The sequence below is a fragment of the Rousettus aegyptiacus genome, unplaced genomic scaffold (genome assembly GCF_014176215.1).
Source record: "Rousettus aegyptiacus isolate mRouAeg1 unplaced genomic scaffold, mRouAeg1.p scaffold_m13_p_9, whole genome shotgun sequence".
In the NCBI taxonomy this organism is placed as follows: Eukaryota; Metazoa; Chordata; class Mammalia; order Chiroptera; family Pteropodidae; genus Rousettus; species Rousettus aegyptiacus.
The window spans coordinates 13,573,388-13,592,962 of record NW_023416312.1 but is presented as its reverse complement, the minus strand read 5'-3'; the positions used below and the strand labels follow the sequence as shown (position 1 = coordinate 13,592,962).

Genomic DNA, 19,575 nt, shown 5'->3' with positions numbered 1-19,575 from the left:
TTGTTATTATGATTATTATTATCATTATTATGATTGCTATTACTCCTACCCCCAAGTCCTATCTAAACCTCAGATCAATCTTTGGATTCTTGAGAACTTTCAAGAAAATAAATTATAGTCACATAAATATAGCTTATAGATATGAGAATACTTCCTAGCTTCCTGACTTTAAGAGTGGCATGTGTATATATGTGAGTGTCTGTTGGGAAGAGGAGTGAAGTTACCAAAACTTCTCAGGGGCTTGTGGGGACTTACATAGGCCTCAGTTGTATATTTAAGTCAAGATGTCCTGAGGATAAATTTCATCTCTCTTCAATCTAAAATAGTATAGAAGCAGTTGCTAGCCTCGTAACTAATTCAAATAATATGCAGAGACTTTTTTCTTATCACTCCAACTGGAAATCCAAATTTGACATGTAAAAAGGCAATGTGAAAGATTTTGAGGAAATAACCATGAATTAAACTTTATCTGAAATTGAGGGATTATATTTATCAAATATAAAGGGTTTACCCTGTAGTTGTCTTGGCCTCAAGCCTTTGGATTGCATTAGGCAGAAATAACTTTTTTGCCAACTGAGTTTATTCCTACTATAGGTGAAGGCCATTTTCTCAAAGTGATTAACTGGCAATAGTACTCAATCCATTTATCCCTCTTAGGCTCCCCTATTGTAATGCGTTGCAATACTCTTCCTCTCTCTGTGAAACTACAAATAGGCAGTAGCTGTGAAAACTTGAATTTGGAGTTTCTAAAAAAACGAAAGTCTGAGACCTAATGAAATTGCTCCAACATAATGTTGGGGGTGTTTGGGAAAAAGCAGTGTTCTTCATCATCTTGAGTGGTTTGTTTGGCACTTGTTGTATTTTAACTGATGAGAAGCCAGGGAAAATAACGTGTTACTGAATAATTAATTAGGATAGGCTAGAAGCCCTCACCAATGAAACGTTCCAAAGTGATTGCCCAAATAACCCAGGCCCATGACTACCTTTAGATAAGCTGAACTGCACAAACTAGAGCTCTCACAGAACATTTTCACACTAATGACATTAACAAATTATTTCACAGTAATTCAACCAAAAGCAGACACCCTATTTGATATGGAATCTTTATACAAGTTGAAATTATTCTGTTATAATACGTCAGCATGCTTTTCTCTAGGTCATGTCAGTTACTAACATTTTATACATAATTTTGTTTTCCCTTAAGGAGTTACACTGAAAATTTTAGTCCTATATTAAGATAGATTGTTTATGAGTTTAAAACTTATTTTAGTATAACATGTAAAATTCAATACTTCATCTGGGTTCATTGTTCTAAAAATTGACATTATTTGAGGTTCCAGGAACTCAATTCGTGACTTATTTTGAAAACGATGCTCCTTAAATATATTAATACTACGAAGTAATTGTATGTTTTAGTTAGAATTATTTCAGTTGGAAGTGACAGAAAACAGGCAAAATTGGTCTTAGCAAATGGGAATGTGCACTCGAAAAAGTGAAAAGTTTGGGTACGGCATTTCAGGAACTCAAGAATATCTCTGGACCTTGGATTCCCTCTTTCCATCACTTGGTTCTATTTCTTCTGGGTGGATATCATTGAAAGTAGGTTTCTCACCCCACCAAAAATGAAAAACTATTATGAAGAGATGGAATAGATACTGGATAGATAAAAATGTGTTCATTATGTTTAGAAACTATTTTTTGTGTGTGTATTCAGGAGTGTTTCCCCTTTAAGACTACAAATTTGTAGTATGGGAAAGAAAAGAGGCCTAAAATTTGAAGCAAGTTTCAGTTGTGTATTTGTTACTTGAAATCAAAGTCCTGACTAAACCAAGGAATTCAGAAATAATCTATAACATCATCGAAGATTTTAAGAATCATTAGATAAACAAAATAAAATGAAACTCAGGAATTATGGTAGCAACAAAGCAAACAAGATTTTAAAAACCACTGTGAAACAAAGATGGAAGAGTTATGGAATTGAGACTAGAGAAACTTGCTTCTCTGTGTCCTTTTAGAAATATTGGGTAGGTGATTTAGACTAAGCAATGCTGGGTGATTAAATAATTATTCTCCAAGAAAAAATAAACAGTAAAGTGCTGTGAATGAAGCTCATCTATGAAAGAGGCTTTAACACAGAGGCACCAATAACTTGTGCTGGGAAGGGCCAAAACCAGGGATAATTTGTGAGCAGAAAGATATGTAGATAATCAAATTTAAATTATACAGTAACCGTAAATGTTTCCTATGACTAACTTGGCAAACATGTGAATATTTTCCACTTCTTATTTGACAGCACCTTTTTGTGATAGAGTGAGGTTATACAAATATTTTTTTAAAGAAATAAACATTTCATTTAGGATCTTATTTTGTATAATTGGGAAGAGAAGCCTATTCTGTCTATCCTGCCCTTATCCTATCTGCCTCTTTTCTATTTGTGTGCACACAGCTTCCTAATGAGCTTTCACCCCTATCTACCCAAAGTCGTATTGTCTGAAAACTCTCCTCAGAGATAAACACCATGTTATTTCACTCACGAGGAATCTAAGGAACAAAAACAACAAATTAATCAAAAACAGACTCACAAGTATAGAGCACAATCTGGTGAAGGCCAAAGGAGAGAAAGATTGAGGGCTGGGAGAAAGGGGTGAAGGGTTAAAAAAGTACAGATTAGCAGCGGATAGATGATCACGGGGATGGGGAGCACAGCAGAGGGAATACAGTCAGCAGCAATGTAATGGCTAGGTGGAGAGCCAGAGGAAAGGAGCAACTAGAAGGATTGTTTTATAAACTATATAAATGTCTAACCAATGTACCATATACTTGAAACTAATAATAAAATAACATTAAAACAAACAAACGAACAAACAAACTACCCTCGGGCTGCAGAACTGCTTTGCCTAAACAGACAGAGCTAGAAGTTCCTGGTGATTTCTGGCACCGGCTGCAGGGGTATAAATACTCCAGCTTCTTTGCCCTCTGATTGAGACAACCCTACGTGTGATCTACACTGTGTCCAGAGGACAGTAACTTTGAAGTAAATCCAAAGTTACCTTCCGTGGAACTTTGCTTAATATATTCACTTTTGGTGAGCCTTTTGTTTTTCCCTGCCCCACTTCTTTCCATTTACCTACCTTTTTTTCCCATTGTTTGTTTGCTTGTTTCTTTTTCCACCGAAATGACTTCCTAACATAACTCTTTCATGCAAATCCTCCTCTCCTCTCCGGATTTGCTTTTAGAAAACCAAACTGAGAACTGATGTATCCTGTAAGCTAATAATTTCCTAACCAGCAGGACATAGCTAGGATTAAGTCTTATTCATTATTTTTTTTCTCATGATAATATTTCTTGGAGGCTTTTTGCCCCTAATAGAGATATTTTGGCCATTAATTCTGTGATTTTTGTATTGATAAAAGAGCAAGGACTGATTACATAGATGAGGACCTTTATTTCTGCTTGAGAAGGAGCCTTACTGACTGGAATCACTTATTTATTGTGAAAGCTTCCAGAGCCACAGCCATCATCTTAAGAAGAATGCCAGACTGATAAAAATATGTCTTCCAAATCTATTCTTGTTTAATGAAAGACTGGTCATGGTTTCTATGAATTCAGTTTATAAACTTGAGCTCTAATTCATGCCATAGAAGTCAATATCTTTCATATGTAAAATAACCAAACAAGAGTATTTGTCGATAAATTAATAGCTTTGGTAAAGATTATTCAAGAAAAGAAATCCTGGAAATTCTTTCATAGTATAAAAGGCTCACAGAGGAATAAAAATGATTTTTAAGTACTTTGACAAGCAAATATTCTCCTTTTCAATCTTCATTGTTATTCAGTATTTTTAAAACAAAATCATGACACCAAACAACTACTTACTAGCAAAATAGTTGAGTCTGTCACAATTTGATTTGCTCTAGCTGAACTAGACTTTGTGATTTCCAGTTTGTCTTTGTTCTTGCACAGCCGCGCACAAACTATCTTAGTCCTGTATCCTTCTCAGTCTGACTCTCCTTGATATTCTAAAACAGACCTTTGAAACCACTATTCGCCTTATGTTTTTTCTATAGCTAACTTTAGTTTCCTCTTTCTTTGTGTTTAGTACATTTGTTTGTTTAGTTATTTTGATGTTATTTTAAAAAGTGTTTTACACATTCATGCACTGAACCTTATGTACTACTTAACCTAGCCGTAGCTTACCAGACAAGAAAGGATTTTTTTCTTATTCCTAATAATCAAAAAAATTAAAAAACAAAACAAGCAAGCAACCGCTCACCAAACAAAAATCACTAGGTCAGTTATAACATTTTTTAAGGAAAAGTTATAACGTTTTTTTTTATCAGTTGCCTTGTATCTTTGCTCTAACACTCCTCGCCTCACCACCCTCCCCCCACCCCCATCATGGACCTTTTAATCATAGATGCTGGCTACTCCACGTGTAGTCTTTGACCAGCAGTATCTGGAAATGTCACTAGGAAGCTGATTAGAAATTCAGAATCTGTGGTTCTCCCCAGACTTACTGAATCAAGATCAGCATTTTAACAATTTCTCTACTAGGTTCATATGTACATTAAAATTTGAGACGCACAGGTGTAGAGCAGCAGTCCCCAACCTTTTTGGCACCAGGGACCAGCGCTCCTATGAGAATCTAATGCCTGATGATCTGAGGTGGAGCTAAGACGGTCATTGCTAGCGCTGTGGAACTGCTGCAAGTATGGATGAAGCTTTGCTTGCTTGCCCACTGCTCACCTCCTGCTGTGTGGCCCGGTTCCTGACAGGCCATGGACCAGTACCGGTCCTCGGCCCAGGGGTTGGGGACCCCTGGTGTAGAGAACATGTTGTAGTGTTTATTATTGAAATCAATTAGCCCTTTTCACTTCTTGTGTGGGTAATATGTTACAATTAAAGGAAATAGCATTGGAATTGTATTCTTTTTAAAATGACATTAGTTTAAGGCATAAATATAGAGATAAAAGATGGTACATGCTAAAAGCAATTCTGTTTGTTACAAATTGTATGAGATTTTTGCTTTACATCATTGAATCATAGAAAACAAAATTATCTTTTAAACCAGAATTCAAAAAAAAAAAAAAAAGGATTACCGTCTTTCAATTGCCTACATAGTATATTCCACAGAATAATACTGACAAACAATTATGCTGTGTCACCGGCACAGTTGTCTGACTTACAAAGATCTAAATTATTCAGACTATCTTGACACTTACACTGTAGAATATTTTCTATCCAAGCAAAAATATATGACATCTGTTACCTGGATTGATATGACCTAAAACTGTGTAAGCTGTTTACTTAGAAGGTTAAGTAGCTACCTCTTATATTATTTTATAAAGTAATAAGTGTCTCTTAAAACAACCAAATGTATTCAAATACAATGATGGCCTTTCCAGGAGAAACGGTTGTAAAATGAAACATCCAGTTTTTCTGAGTCTTCTTATTAAATAAAAACTTTATTTGTTTTAATTGTCTAAAACGTTAGAGGCTGTATAGAGTTTGCATACACCATAAGAGAAGATTAGTTCCTATTTTTACTGTAAATTTTAATAATTAATTTAGTAAACATTTACAACTTTAATATTTTTAAAAGGACACTATTTATAGTCAAATCACAATAAAATATAAATTATTGATGAAAGTGGATATCACTAATTTTTATTACATTTTAAATGATTTTGAACACATAATGCATGAGGTTTTTTTCCTAATGTCACATATTTACAGAAACTCCCTACCTTTAGTAAGTTTCTGTTGACCTTGTCGTTGTTATATTTGTTTTACTTGCATTACTTTCACCCTATGGTATTACCACTGTGATATGTTGGTAGATTGCCATTATCGGCTGTAATTTATTCTATTTTATGCCTTAAAGCTTTGGGTGATCAGAATTATTTTCATATGCTATTTGCTAATATTCCTTCAACAAATATTTGAATGCCTATTATATGAAGAATGTAGTGTAGATTTGATATTGGAAATGCAATATTAAATAAAACATAGTCTTTACCCATAACTCATACTCTAATTGGAGATGAAGGACAAATAAAAATGCAATTGTTATTGGATACTAGAAGCCTTGGATCATAACAGGCAAATACAGAAGCACATGAGAGGGACACTGAATTTCTATGCCTCAGATCATTTTTTTCCCCTTATTCTCTATAACAAAATGTTAGGAACAATTTCTCTTAAAAACTTGTATATGGTTTAGACAGATTGTAAATTCATATAACCATTTTATAAGGTATTTGGCCACAGTACCACAAGTGTTTTGAACTGCCAGTTTAAATGATTTATTTTGAACCAGTAGTTCCACATCTAGGAATTTCCTTAAATAACAAATATGTGCACAGAGAGCTATGTGGAAGAATACTCACTCTGGTATTGCTTATGATAATGATACAGGGCCAAAGTTACACGATACTATGCCACCTTTGAGATGATGCTCTGCAACGTATTTAATGACAATGAAAGATATAAATAATATATTTTTGAAAAAATTAACAATTAAATGGACAATATCTCATTTTTGAAAGAAAAGGGCATGTATGTGTATAGAAAAATGTCAAACTGTGCGTATATTTATTATATATAACATATATTCAGAATGGTTACTCCAGATGATAATATTGAGAAAAAACTGAAAAATTATCCATATTTATTTCATATATATGCAATATATATATTCTTCCTAACAATAAACTAATCTTTTTTTGTTTTGCTATTTTATAAAAGCCATTTTATTTCATATTCATCCATAGAGTTCCTTATATAACTATTTATACATCTATTTCTTATAGAGGCATTATTCACACACATTACACTAACTCCTTCTCTTTCCCTCTCCTTTCTTCACTTTCGGCACATTTTTTTGGCCTATGACAATAGTCAAATGGCAAAATGGGTCATAGTACCTAGCTCTAAGTGTCCTAACTATTTCTGGAAATTGATTTTTGGAGCTGCCAAAATTTGAAAATATTCATTTATTCTATTTCTGATGTAATCAAAACATTCCCATGTCTTGTCTTAATTGCAATTTTATTTCCTCATGTTGTCTTAGCTAGAAAACATCCTTGCTGATTTTATTACAGTTCAATAAAAACCAAGTCTCATGTAAGTTTCCGGACATCCCAGGGAGTGGTTATTTACTTAAAACCTTCACGGTGTTTCTGTGACCCTCTTGTCACACCATCAGTGAAACATTTCTCACTGATATTTTCCTCTGTTTTGTGAGAAATGGTTATTACTATTTCTCTATAACTAGAACATAGACTTTTTTTCAATATTAATTTGCTAGTCATTGAAACTTGGTCATTCTACTTGCCCAAAAGTGAAGCACTATAAATCTCTCTTTATGATTCTCTCATTCTGATCTACTATTCTGATCTAAATATTCTCCTTAATTTAAGTAGTAATATGGACTTTGATAACATTAAATCAACAAGCATTTAATAATCACCTACTGCGAGATAGCATAATACCAACAACATTAGGAGAAAAAACAGATGAATAAGGGGAAAACCCCACCGTATTAGATGAAGCCGTTTATTGCTTTGTCTAGGGTATGGACCTGTTAATATGTCTTCTAGAAGTCTGCCCACCATGGCTATTCCCTCATATGTAGAAACAACCAAACTTACTGGGTTTAAGTCAATTATCCTCAAACTAGATTTCAGGGTGTTCACAGACACCTGACATTTTACTAAAATTATAGACAAAGACAAATACACATTTTATCTGGTAAAGTAAGTTTTCCTCAGAGTCTCTGAATAGTGGTTCTTAACACATTAGGAGTATCCAGGGAACTTTTATAAATTATCTATGCCAGCAACTCATCCCAGACCAAATAAATTATGATCTCTCTGGTGATTCTCTAAGGGGCCCAGATCCAGAAAAATCTTAAGGGAGCCATTTTAGATGATGAAGTCTATGTTAATGGTGAGCCACAATGCACCAGGTACACAAAACCTTACTAACACAGGGTCCGTCTCCCCAAGTAATCCATTATAGAATGTTATAATTGGCAGCAAGATGTGAGTTTCCTCTTCTCACATATGCTAGAATCCATCCTAAAGGAGGAAGAAGACTTGGGATGGTTAGGAGATGGTCTGTGTGTGTGAATTTACATGACCATATGTATTCAACAGCATGATTTCTGTCTCAGATATTGACCGCTCTTCGCCGAACAACTTGATTTGTAATGAAATTTTAGAGAGAGAAGGCTGAAGGACAAGGATGATCCTTCAACTTTGCATCAAATACGTACGAGCATCAACTCAATGAAGAGCCCAGAGAATGCAGTGTCCTTTGGGTACTCAGAGAAACCACAACATCGGATAGAAAAGATAGCAGCACAGGGTACTATATTAGCATTTCTCAGAGGGTTGAGTGGCAGCTACAACCAGATGGGGAAGAAGTGATTCTCAAGTACTGTTGTAGGCCATGAGCATCAGTGAAAGGGATGAAGGTCAAGAAATGGAAGAAGGCCTTTCATGAGCACATTTGAGACCCTCACTGGGGACATCCAAATATAACTGGAAGAGATCTAGGGGGAAGGGACCGAAGTTCTACCTCAGCAGATAGTAGCTAGAATTATTAAAATCTGAGTTAATAATATGATTCCATTTTAACTTATCAGTTAATAAAGGTTGGGGAAACTTAGTTATGAATTCATGTTTTGATTTTCTCTAAATAACTTTATGGCATAGGTAGATTTAGCTTCATCTTTACGGGTAAAAACAAAATGAAATGAGGTTTTGTAGTATTAAATAACTTGACCAAGTTGTTCGACTACTAAGAATCCAGTTCTGTTTGAGTCTAGTGGTATAAATCTCATAATACTGCATCCTCCAAAAATAATTATTGAATATTTGTTGTGTACCACACACTTTCATCAGCAGAACAAACATACTTAGAAATGCTCTCAGCTTCCTAGCTTCAAGCCTGCATTTAATGAAGTTCTGAAATGTTTTTGGTGTGAAGTATGGCAAGTGGACCAAGTGTGAGATTCAGTACAACTAGTTATCTTGGAAAAAACTAATAGTGTATATCTAAGATGAAGATTCTATCTGCTATTTCACAAGCTTCACTTGCACATTCATTTCATTATTTTAGTATCCCGATTTCTATGAATGCCAATGTATTCCCAAATAAAATTTGTCTCATCTCTGTGTACGGCTTAACTTTGGGGAGAAATCTTGTGACATAGAGGTTGGATTTATGTCAGAGACCATCTTATTTAATTTTGCCTTATTGTTTTCTGGTTTATTATAGAATATTATGCTCTTTTTAACAATTTGTGGTATTTACTAAGCCACACTTTATACAATGAAGAACAGTATGAAAATATAGAAATCACAGACGTAATTTTTTTGATTCAACTAAACCTCTTCAGATTTCTGAAAACAACTGTTAGACAAAAAATGAAAATATGTAAAATCAGGAAACTACTGCAAATATAAACATATTCTAAGACTACATTGCTAGTGATTGCCAAAAAGACAATTAGAAAATACTTTAATTAGGAGTGTACTTAGATTTCTACTGACACTGGAATAATTAACTTCCCATTCACTAAAATTCTTTGTCAGTATTATAATTATTTGTAGCTTTTGGTTAATGGTATTAGAAACTACAAAACTGTATTTGTGTGGTGTGCATTTTTTTATAAAACAGAATCTGTTATAATTTTTATATGTGATTTTCGTTGTCAAAGTGTCTTTCTTGTTCCAAGGAATAATTATTGGTCACAAAAGAACTATAAATGGAAATTTAATTTATTAATTTGCCTGTGGTTCTTCCCTGCTGAAGACATTATCCTTATTCTGTCTCACGTATAAATGAATTTTAAGGATGAGATGACTTAGAAATGAATAGTATTATCCCAGGAGAGTTTTTGTTATGCTCTATCCTCATTCATTATCATTATAATGATGACTGAACATTATATCCCATGTCTTTATAATCTCTATACTAAATATAGAAATAGTCTTTGAAACCAGGTGGAATGGAACATTTGAGAAAAACCGCATAGGTTTAAGATATGTTTAGTTGTCAGTCATTGCTTTATCATTTGCTGGTAGTGTGGTCCTAAACAAGTTGCTTAATCTCTCTGAATCTCAGTTTCTTATTTGTAAAATAATTATGACAATAATACATGGGACTGCTTTGAGAACTAAATAAAACGATGTATATAATATGAACAAAGAAGTCTTGGCCATAGTGTGGATAGTAAGCTGTATTATTGGTTTACATTTTTCACCCCTCCTTTTGTCATGTGACATTTCAATCTCACCTACTAGAGAGATAATGTTGTTTTTTTTTTCCTGATGCTTGACTTTGACCAAGAGAATAAGGAGGAGGTGAGTGCTCTGAGTCTTAGCATAAGCCTTGAAGCCTCATATGTTCGCTTGTGCCCTTGTGCCTCTGCTAACACAATGAGTAGAATGTTATCTGGTTAGGCCATTACTCTAACAGGGATTGAGACAAATGCAGCAGTCACTCAAGCCAACTCAGTGAGAAATATGGTTATCCCAGCTGCCACAGCCTGAAACAGAAATGCCAAGCTGAACCTATCCCCACATCAGCCAAATTCCAGGCAACCCACAGACACCTGAGCAATAATATTTTAGTGCTTTAAGCCACTGATTTTAGAGGTTGTTATGCAACGAAAATTGACTGACATAATGTATGGTCAATAAAGATTAGCTATAGCTGTGATTATTTACTGTTATTGAAATAGAAGCCCAATAAAAATAAATAAAGCAAAACAGTGTGATAATCAGTAAGGCACAAAACTCTATTTTTTAAACCTGAGGTTGTTCTTAAGAAACGCTGTTTTATCTACTCCTGCGTGTTTTCTGAAAGCCCTGTTGGCAGACAGCAGCTTCTTCAGGAAAAGGAAATGCAAATGCCCGGGAGGTTTTGTGTAATCTGCCACTTCTCCAAGGAAAAAAGGAATCCTGTAATAAACAACCTTGTGATCACGAAAATATAAATGTAATTATGATGTTACAAACATCTCACACGTGCAAACTCCAAACATGCATCTCCCTCCTACAGATTCTTCCACAAATATTCTGCTGCATTTCATGCAGCATTTCTTCCGGAAGCCCCAATCTGTGACTCTCAGCAGAAGCCAAAGCAGAAATAGCCCTCCGAGTTGTGAGAGGGTGAGGTCAGGAGACAGAGGTTTTTACAAGAAATTAAAGGGCAGAGCAGGGATTAAAATTGAAGGCAAAGGTACTTAACTATCTGAACTTTTAACTGCTCACAAATTTGAAACATTTAAAAGCATATAAAAATAGAATGTCCTTCAGCTAAATGCTGAAGTTGGATTCCTCCTTCCCAGGGTGCATATTGCATAGCTATTGAGCATGTAAACAGGAATAGTTTGTGAGTTTTGGTGTAAGATTGCATGATTAAATCTGGTTCAAAATACAAATAAAAGATGTACTGTAATCCTACAGTGATCTGACTAGGTACTCTAAAAAATGGGCAACAATCTTCTAATAAGGGATGAAATAAAAATAATAATAAAAATAATAATAATAATAAACAATTTTAAAAGCTGCCCACCATTAAGTTAAATAGTGAATTCTGGAGAGAAATTGCAGTTTGTTTCTATATATTGCTTTGCCCTTCAGCTCAGCTGTTGGCTCTGCATTAATATTCAGGCAGCATCAGTGCCAGTCCTAGTGATTCACGGAGGTATTATGAATATGTAAAGGAGTGAGAGCTTTTTATGTTGATGGTTTGTCTTTCTTAGATGTCTGAAGGAATAATTGGAGCCAATCAGCTACTGATAACTTGTATATAGATAACTATTGCTCTGGAATCTAAAACCATTTAATAATTATTCTTATACCAAAGGGTTGATTTCAATCAGTCTCTTAAAAGCAGTACTCCCAGTATTCTCTTAAATTGACTTACTTAGAGGTTAAAGTGCCAGATTATTTTAACTTCTTAGATTATAGCGACAGCATTTTGGAGTGAAGAGTACACAAAAGAAGAATTTGTATTAGTCTTTGACTTTTTATTTTTCCCTGGGTCTTTATTTATTTTCCCTGAATATTTCAAAATCAGGATGCAGAAGTCGGAGTGTTCCAAGTAGGTGAATTCTAGAGCTTCTGAAGTGTGGAGATAGAATCGACAGGAGGTTGCAGAGAGAGAAAATGATTTCTCATATTCGGCAGTAAGTGTTCGATTTTAAAATTGCATTAATATTATCTTAATGATATATATTAAGAAAAATAATAAACTAACATTTCTGTATAATTAATTTTAACACAGACAAAGAAGAATTTAACCTTATCAAGAAAAATAACACTAGGGACCTGAACCCTCTGCCGGCAACCATGGTCTGCCAGATCCTCCATCAGACCAAAAAGCATCCAAGCTTGAGGCCCCTTTTTATATTTATATTTTTATAGTAACGCTGTGTATCTTGCATCTGGCATTGTTCAATCCAGCTGTCTGTTGGGAGAGAAAGAATAACCCAGAAAACCCTGGAACAAACTGGGTCCCAATGAGTAATACAGTTCTATTTAGTAAATGTAGATTACAACAAACTGAAGAAAGTCCAGACTTCTAAATGAAATGTTTCACTATAAAGCTGCTTAGAATAAAGGTATTTCAGAAGTCATTTGCACAATTATCCACTTAACCAGGAAGTATTTCTTCTCCACATGCACAAAATCGTGTTGGTGTATTGCATTGGGGTTTACACTGATTAATAAATATCTGAAATGTGCAAAAAGAGGAAAAAAGAAAAAGGACACTGTAAATAAACTAGGTAAATTTTAATATAAATTTTGATGGCTCATATTACATCTTGATGAAGGATTTTGTAATGCAGTTTAATAATTTCAATTTAGTTTTCAATCAGTGTGACACAGTTAAAAGAGCTACATTAAGATATAGACTATTTCTATTACTGTGTTCTATTTCTGACAAAAACATTTGTGGTCATTTACTTTTGATGTTCTAGCACTGTCTCATTTAGATGAAGAGATAACCTTTAAATTGCCCCAATTTGCTGAATGTAAATAGAGAACTACTTTATTACTGTGTGAAATAACCAGCATTCTGCTAACATTTAGTACTTAGATTTAATTGAAGATTTTCAGCTATAGCAAACAGTTTAAAAATAATATCGTATAGTTAGGTGATTCCTCTATAGCTAGAAAAAAGAGTCATCTGCTTTCGATTAAAGAACAAGTACTAAGTAGTTCAGGCTAGGCTATGTTCTGTTTTTGTTGTTATTGCTTGCCTGCTTAGTTTGTTTGTTTTTCAATCTCTATTTGAAAAAACAAAGGTTTACTTCTCACACATGCTATATGTATCACTCAGGTTGTTAGGGGTGCTGTGTTAATCGTAGATATTTAGAGACCTGGACTGATGAGGGGCTCCAAGTTCACAAGAGCTCCCCTATTTGTAATGTCAGAGGAGGAGCAGTACTGGAGGATCTTGCACCAGCAATTAAATGTTCAAGCCTGACATGACATGACATTCTACCTATGAATCATTGACTGAAATAGTCACATGACCACACTTAACTTCAATGGTTGGAGAAGGAAACAGTAATCTCTTGTGCCTCAAAGAAAAGGAGAAAAGGAATATTTATGCACATTAATAATTTCAGCCCCATGACAGCATTCATGCTCTCTCAATAGAAAGGCCAAGTCATTTACCAAAGTCATATTTCAAATTGAAAATATAAAAAAAAATCCTGTAAGACTCCCAAGAATATTCAGTAATTGGTAAAAGCTGAGACATATTAAAATCATTCCAGAAAAAAATGTGTGTGTATCTGTATTTTATTATTATTTAATGCCCTGTGACTGACTTAAAACATATATATATAAAATATACAAATATGAAATATATATGTATTCTATATTTGGAGCTGGAATGAGTTGGAGCTAGACATACAGGTACTCAGCAGGAAAATCTATTGCAAAGGAGACCTCAAATGCCAATGAAAATGTAAAGAATTAGAGAAAATGTATTTTTTGGAACTCCTCTTTGGAAATCTACTGACTACAATTACCAGGTATATTTTATTTTGGCAAGCCACTTACGGTGAGACTGCTATAAAGGGACAGTCTTCTTTTTCTTTCATTCTCTCTTACTTAACATCCTTATTTTTTCCAATTGCATTGAAGAATGATTGACAAAAATTTTACATATTTAAGGTGTACAATGTGATATTTTGATACATGTATACACTGTCAAATTATTACAATAAAGCTAATTAACATATCTATCGCATCATGTATTTACCATCCTTTTCCTCTAGTGAAAACGCTTAAGACTTACTTTCTTAGCATGTTTCAAGTATCCAATATATTATTAATTATAATCACCTTGCTATACATTAGGTCTCCAGAACTTATTCTACTTAAAACTGAAAGTTTGTATCGTTGATTGATATATCCCATTTTCCCCAACTCCTCAGCCTCTGGTAACCACTATTTGTCTTTTACTATAAGTTCAACATCTTTTTGTTTTGATTCCACATATAAGTGAGGTGATGTCATGATGTCGTGCAGTATTTATTTGTCAGGGTCTGACTTATTTCCTTCAGCATAATGTTCCCAAGTTCATTCACGTTGTCACAAATGGCAGGATTTCTTTCTTTTTAAAGGCTGAATAATATTCTATTATACACGTCACGATTTCTTTTATTATTCATCTGTTGACTGACTCAGGCTGTTTCCATATCTTGGCTAATGTGAATAAGTGCTACAAAAAAAAAAACACGTGGGGTTGCAGGTATCTCCTGGAGATAGTGATTTCATTTCCTTCAGATGTATACCCAGAAGTGAGGTTTCTGGACCATATGGTAGTTCTATTTTTAATATTTTGAGGAAATCCCATGCTGTTTTCCATAATGGCTGTACCAATATACGTTCCCACTAATAGTATACAAATATTCCTTTTTCTCCACATCCTATAAGGGACTTTTAAAAGTAACAATAGAGGAGCATTAGGTTTTTTTACTAAGAGGGTAAAACCAATGAATGATGATCTGACTGATGTCAGTAAGTGGGGTATAGTAATTTAGAGGCAGGGTTTTTTGACAATCAGATTTGTCCTCCTACTCGCCCTTGCACACAACAATCAACTGGAAACTGAATAAAATAAAAATAAAAACTGAACACATATTAAAAGTGTACTGGTTTAAGTAAGCCACGCTGTGAGGGTTGTGACAGAGACATATACTATATACTGCCCATTAATCTCCAGAATATGACTTCACTGATTAGACTCTAGATAGCAGCTACGTATGCCCTCACCCCTCCATTCAGTGCCTCTTATTAAATATCATGCAGCAGTATCATTGTTAAGTCAATGATACTGTGAATTAATGCATTAGGTCATTATAAGAAAATATATATATAAAGAAAAAACAGTTAATATAAATTAGTTCACTTTCTCTGCATTTTATCACCTTATTTTCTATTTCTTAGGAACTGAATTCCTAATTATACTTTTTAAAAATTGAATGGTGATCATAATTTGCTGAAAAATAATTCAGCATAGACTATTTATGCATTCTAACCAGGAATCCCCACTCCAGAGACAGTCAGATATCACTTTTTCAAAGAGGGCACGCTCCCTTCCAGAGGCAGTGATTACAAACACATTAGCTATCTCTGTCATTGATCATATCCAGATGTTTTGCTAATCACCATACTTCATGTCAGAAATGGGTTTTCATTGGTTAAATAAGTAGCTAGCAATTAATTAGCATGGTACCTGTTAAAAATGGATGGTAATTAGTGAAATGAAAAGCTTTCAACTTACATAAATTGGCTAAAATAGTATAAAGACGCTCCCTATCCTTGAATAAACAGGACATAAAAATCCAGAAAGGTTTGTAGCTTCTGCCCTAGGGATGGTGCCAAAGACTTGGTTTATAAACTATCCTGTATCTTGCCTTTGAATTAGAAGGATGCTGGTTGTCTAATGCTGACCATAATAGTAACTTAGTCCTACTTCTGGGATGTTTGTCCATTGCTGAGTCAATATTTCTTGTCCGGGGTCAGCCAAAGCTCCTAAGATGACAGACAGCTGAGACTTCATAAAGCTTAGAGAATAGGCTGTATGAATCATGTCTGCTTCTTTGTTAATAAATGTTTCTATTATGACAGAGCTTATTCTGAGACTTGATTTCGTAATAACCTGGTTACAATGTTTAAGGGAAGTAGCTGACCCTTATTCATGTAAAATATTTTGTTAGCTACTGCTTATTAAAAGCAAACAAACGAAAAAGCCCTAAGAGTTTTGTCTGTTCAAATTTATTTAGGGTCATCACCAAAAGAATTAAATATTAAGTAATGGTAGCTCCAATTTTACTACTCCACATTAGTAGATCCCATCTACTAGAGAGATCTTTTAAAAATGTGTTATTGTAGTACAATTTACATTGACTTAAATAACTTTTATAACTGCTAATCACCTTTTTCATCTTGACTTGAGCTTCCATGAAAAATCAAGTAAATGAACAAGTTATATAAGATAATAGCATCATTTTAGGTGATGAGATTATATACTTTTCCATTTTTATTATATAAACCAAATTTATTTTCTGAAAGATTATTTTACATGCAAGAAGTCATTGATGTAGGGTGTTTAATGTTACTTAAATAACTGAATAAAGTTTGTAAATAATAATTAAAATAGCAAATTTTTAGATAGCTGTAGAAAATGTTAAAAAGTAACATTCTCCAATGTACCAAATTTAAAAAATAAGAGACAGAACTGAAATTTTGTGCCTGTTGATTAATAACTCCCCAGATTCCCCTCCCCCCAGTCCCTGGTAACCATCATTCTAGTCTTAGATGTTACGAATTTGACTATTTTAGATACAGTACCTCATATAAGTAAGTGAAACCATGGAGTGCTTGTCTTTCTGTGTCTGGCTTATTTCACTTAGCACTTACAGTTAACATTAATGTATTGTATATTTAAAATCTGTTAAGAGGATTTTTTAAAGAAACAAAAACTAATTATTTGCTCAAAACTATCACCCAATTAAACCAAGGATCAACCTAACAAGTTATTGTCTGAATAAGTTAATGTTTCCTCAAAGAACCCATGCATCTTTTGTGTGGCAGTCATGCTGTTACACACAGGGGATACTATAATGAAAAAAAAAACTGGGTTCTGCTCTTAAAAAATTCCGGACATCAAGAAATAACTGTGAATCATTGTATAATATGGTCAAAACTATATTGGAGGTAGTACTATTTAAAACAAGCTTCCAGTTTTGGTTTTGATATTTATTAACTGGGAAGCTAATGGTAAAGCATTTAAGCTCACTGAGATTCAGTTTCTTCACTTCTAAAAATGAGATAATAATGCCTGTCTCACAGAGTTCTCATGTTGTCATGAGATTAAATACACCCATGTTTTTAAAATATTTACATGAATGCCTGGTATACTTTATAATAGACAACCTCTTAAGCACTGGATTGAGCAATTGTCCTCAATACCTCCATAAAACATACTGACAGATGCTCTTGACACCCTGAATGTTCACAGCTACGAGGCTATGCTCCACTACACCCTTGAATGTCTGTCACCATCAATGGAGTTATTTACTTATCAAAGAGTCACTTATGCCTTATCCCCTCAAGTTTGCTGTAATTTTTACTTGTTTTACCTGTATAATTTAATTCAATATGAACAAAAGAGATAAAATATTTAAGTGCTGAAATAGATTTTTGTCTATAAAGAACTGAGTCGGATTCTTTTGCTAGCATTTGATAAATGTGAGCTGCTAAAGTATATGGAAGAGACACTTGTAAATGATGGGAAAAATCATAATCTATAAATTTTTTACATAAAGTGCTTCCTAAGTGTCTTTGAATTTCCACTTTATTAATAAAAAAGAAAACTAAAACTAGAAAACTAAAACTGGAAAATTCATTTGCAAAATCAAACTCAAAGAAACTGTCTTGGCGCTGTATCAAAAAAGTGGGAAATGAAAGTACATTAATTTTAAGGTAAAATGAGTTATGAGTCGAAATATATTTATATTTAAGTTAAATGAGTATTTTAAAGTATACATTCATATATACACATACATACACATATACATGTATATAGTTATTATGTTATTTCCTCTGTATTAGACTTTTTGAGTAACTAACCAGTCACCCATCTCTGGTTGCTTCAGAGAAGAGTGTTTCTAATGTTGGCAAAAAAATCAATGGTGGATATGAGTGTATGAAAGCTGGTTTTGTCCAGGCTGAACGTTAGGGAATTGTTCTTAATCTGACAAATGTAAACACAGTACATATTTGTATTATGAGCATTTACTTAAAAACACGCCTATCAATTAGATTAGCCAGAATATCGATTGAATGCTTAAACAAAAAAAAAATGGCTTTCTTCACTAAGAAATCATTTATTGGGATGTTTTTATAAGATGCTACGATTATTTATGTTTGTCAATTCTAGGTCGAGTTCTTAGGCATTATAAGATGCTAGGATTATTTATTAATTCTACTTAGAGTTCTTTGGTTAATAAATATAATTTAGAAAATTTTCTGTAGCATCTTGTGGGGCTCTGTTTTGTTTTATCTATATCTATTTTATTAAAGTAAAAATTTTTTGAAGATAGGGACAATGCCTCAGCATTTTTATGCTCATCACATTATGTGACACGGGGGTTGAGTAAAAATGTGTGATCAGTACCTTTTTCTAGGAACAAATGCATATCTGGAAATTACTGCTTTCCAGCTACTAAAATAGAACGACTTTCAAATTTTATTTACAGACCACTTGAAAAAATAAATCATGTTATTTATATCTAAACCTAGAAGAGACATAAGTCTCATAGAATGTGGCTAAACTCTTTGAATAATGCATGATTACTTTGCTTCATAGACTAATGTGTCAATGAATTGATCCCACTCTGCAGAAATGTTACTTTAGAATTTTTTTCCATATTTCTCTTCAAATTTTCACAAATAAAAATGTATTAGAGCACACATTTACTAGCAGATGCTGCATAAATCCTTATTCATAAATATTTAGATCTTGATTTGATGAGAAAAATATAAGATTACAGTATATGTCACAGTCTTTCCACCTAAGTGTATAACCATGTTCTTGAATTATTCCTATTGCAGACGTAATGTCTTTACAAGTATTTTATTATAGCAATGCATTTCCCCATGGAAGAATGTTTATAAATATATGAATCAAGGTGATGCATTCTGCTGGTATTATTTTCTTGTCTTCTTCCTGGATTTGCTTTCATGACTTCAAAATATTTAGAATAAAATGAGCCAACAGGAATTGCTATTTTAAAGTAGACAAAGGATTCAGTTATTCTGGCAACTATTATATGAATGTATTTTTTGTTACTGTTCTTAAAATTAGAGAAATGCAGACTGGCAACAAATTATTATTCTAAATGATTAGCCTCTCTCCCAGATAATCTAAAATTAAAACTCTTTTGTTTTGAATTTTTCAGATTATGGTAACCTAGAAAAATTTTGCATCCTAAATTAAACATGCCAGTTTAATCGTGTGTCTGTTTTTCTG

At 33.6% G+C, this 19,575-nt stretch overlaps 1 pseudogene; it reads left to right on the top strand.

The window, feature by feature from the left end:
* The first annotated feature begins 12,368 nt into the window (after positions 1-12,368).
* On the top strand, positions 12,369-12,608 carry LOC107502958 (annotated as a pseudogene).
* Positions 12,609-19,575: the final 6,967 nt, after the last annotated feature.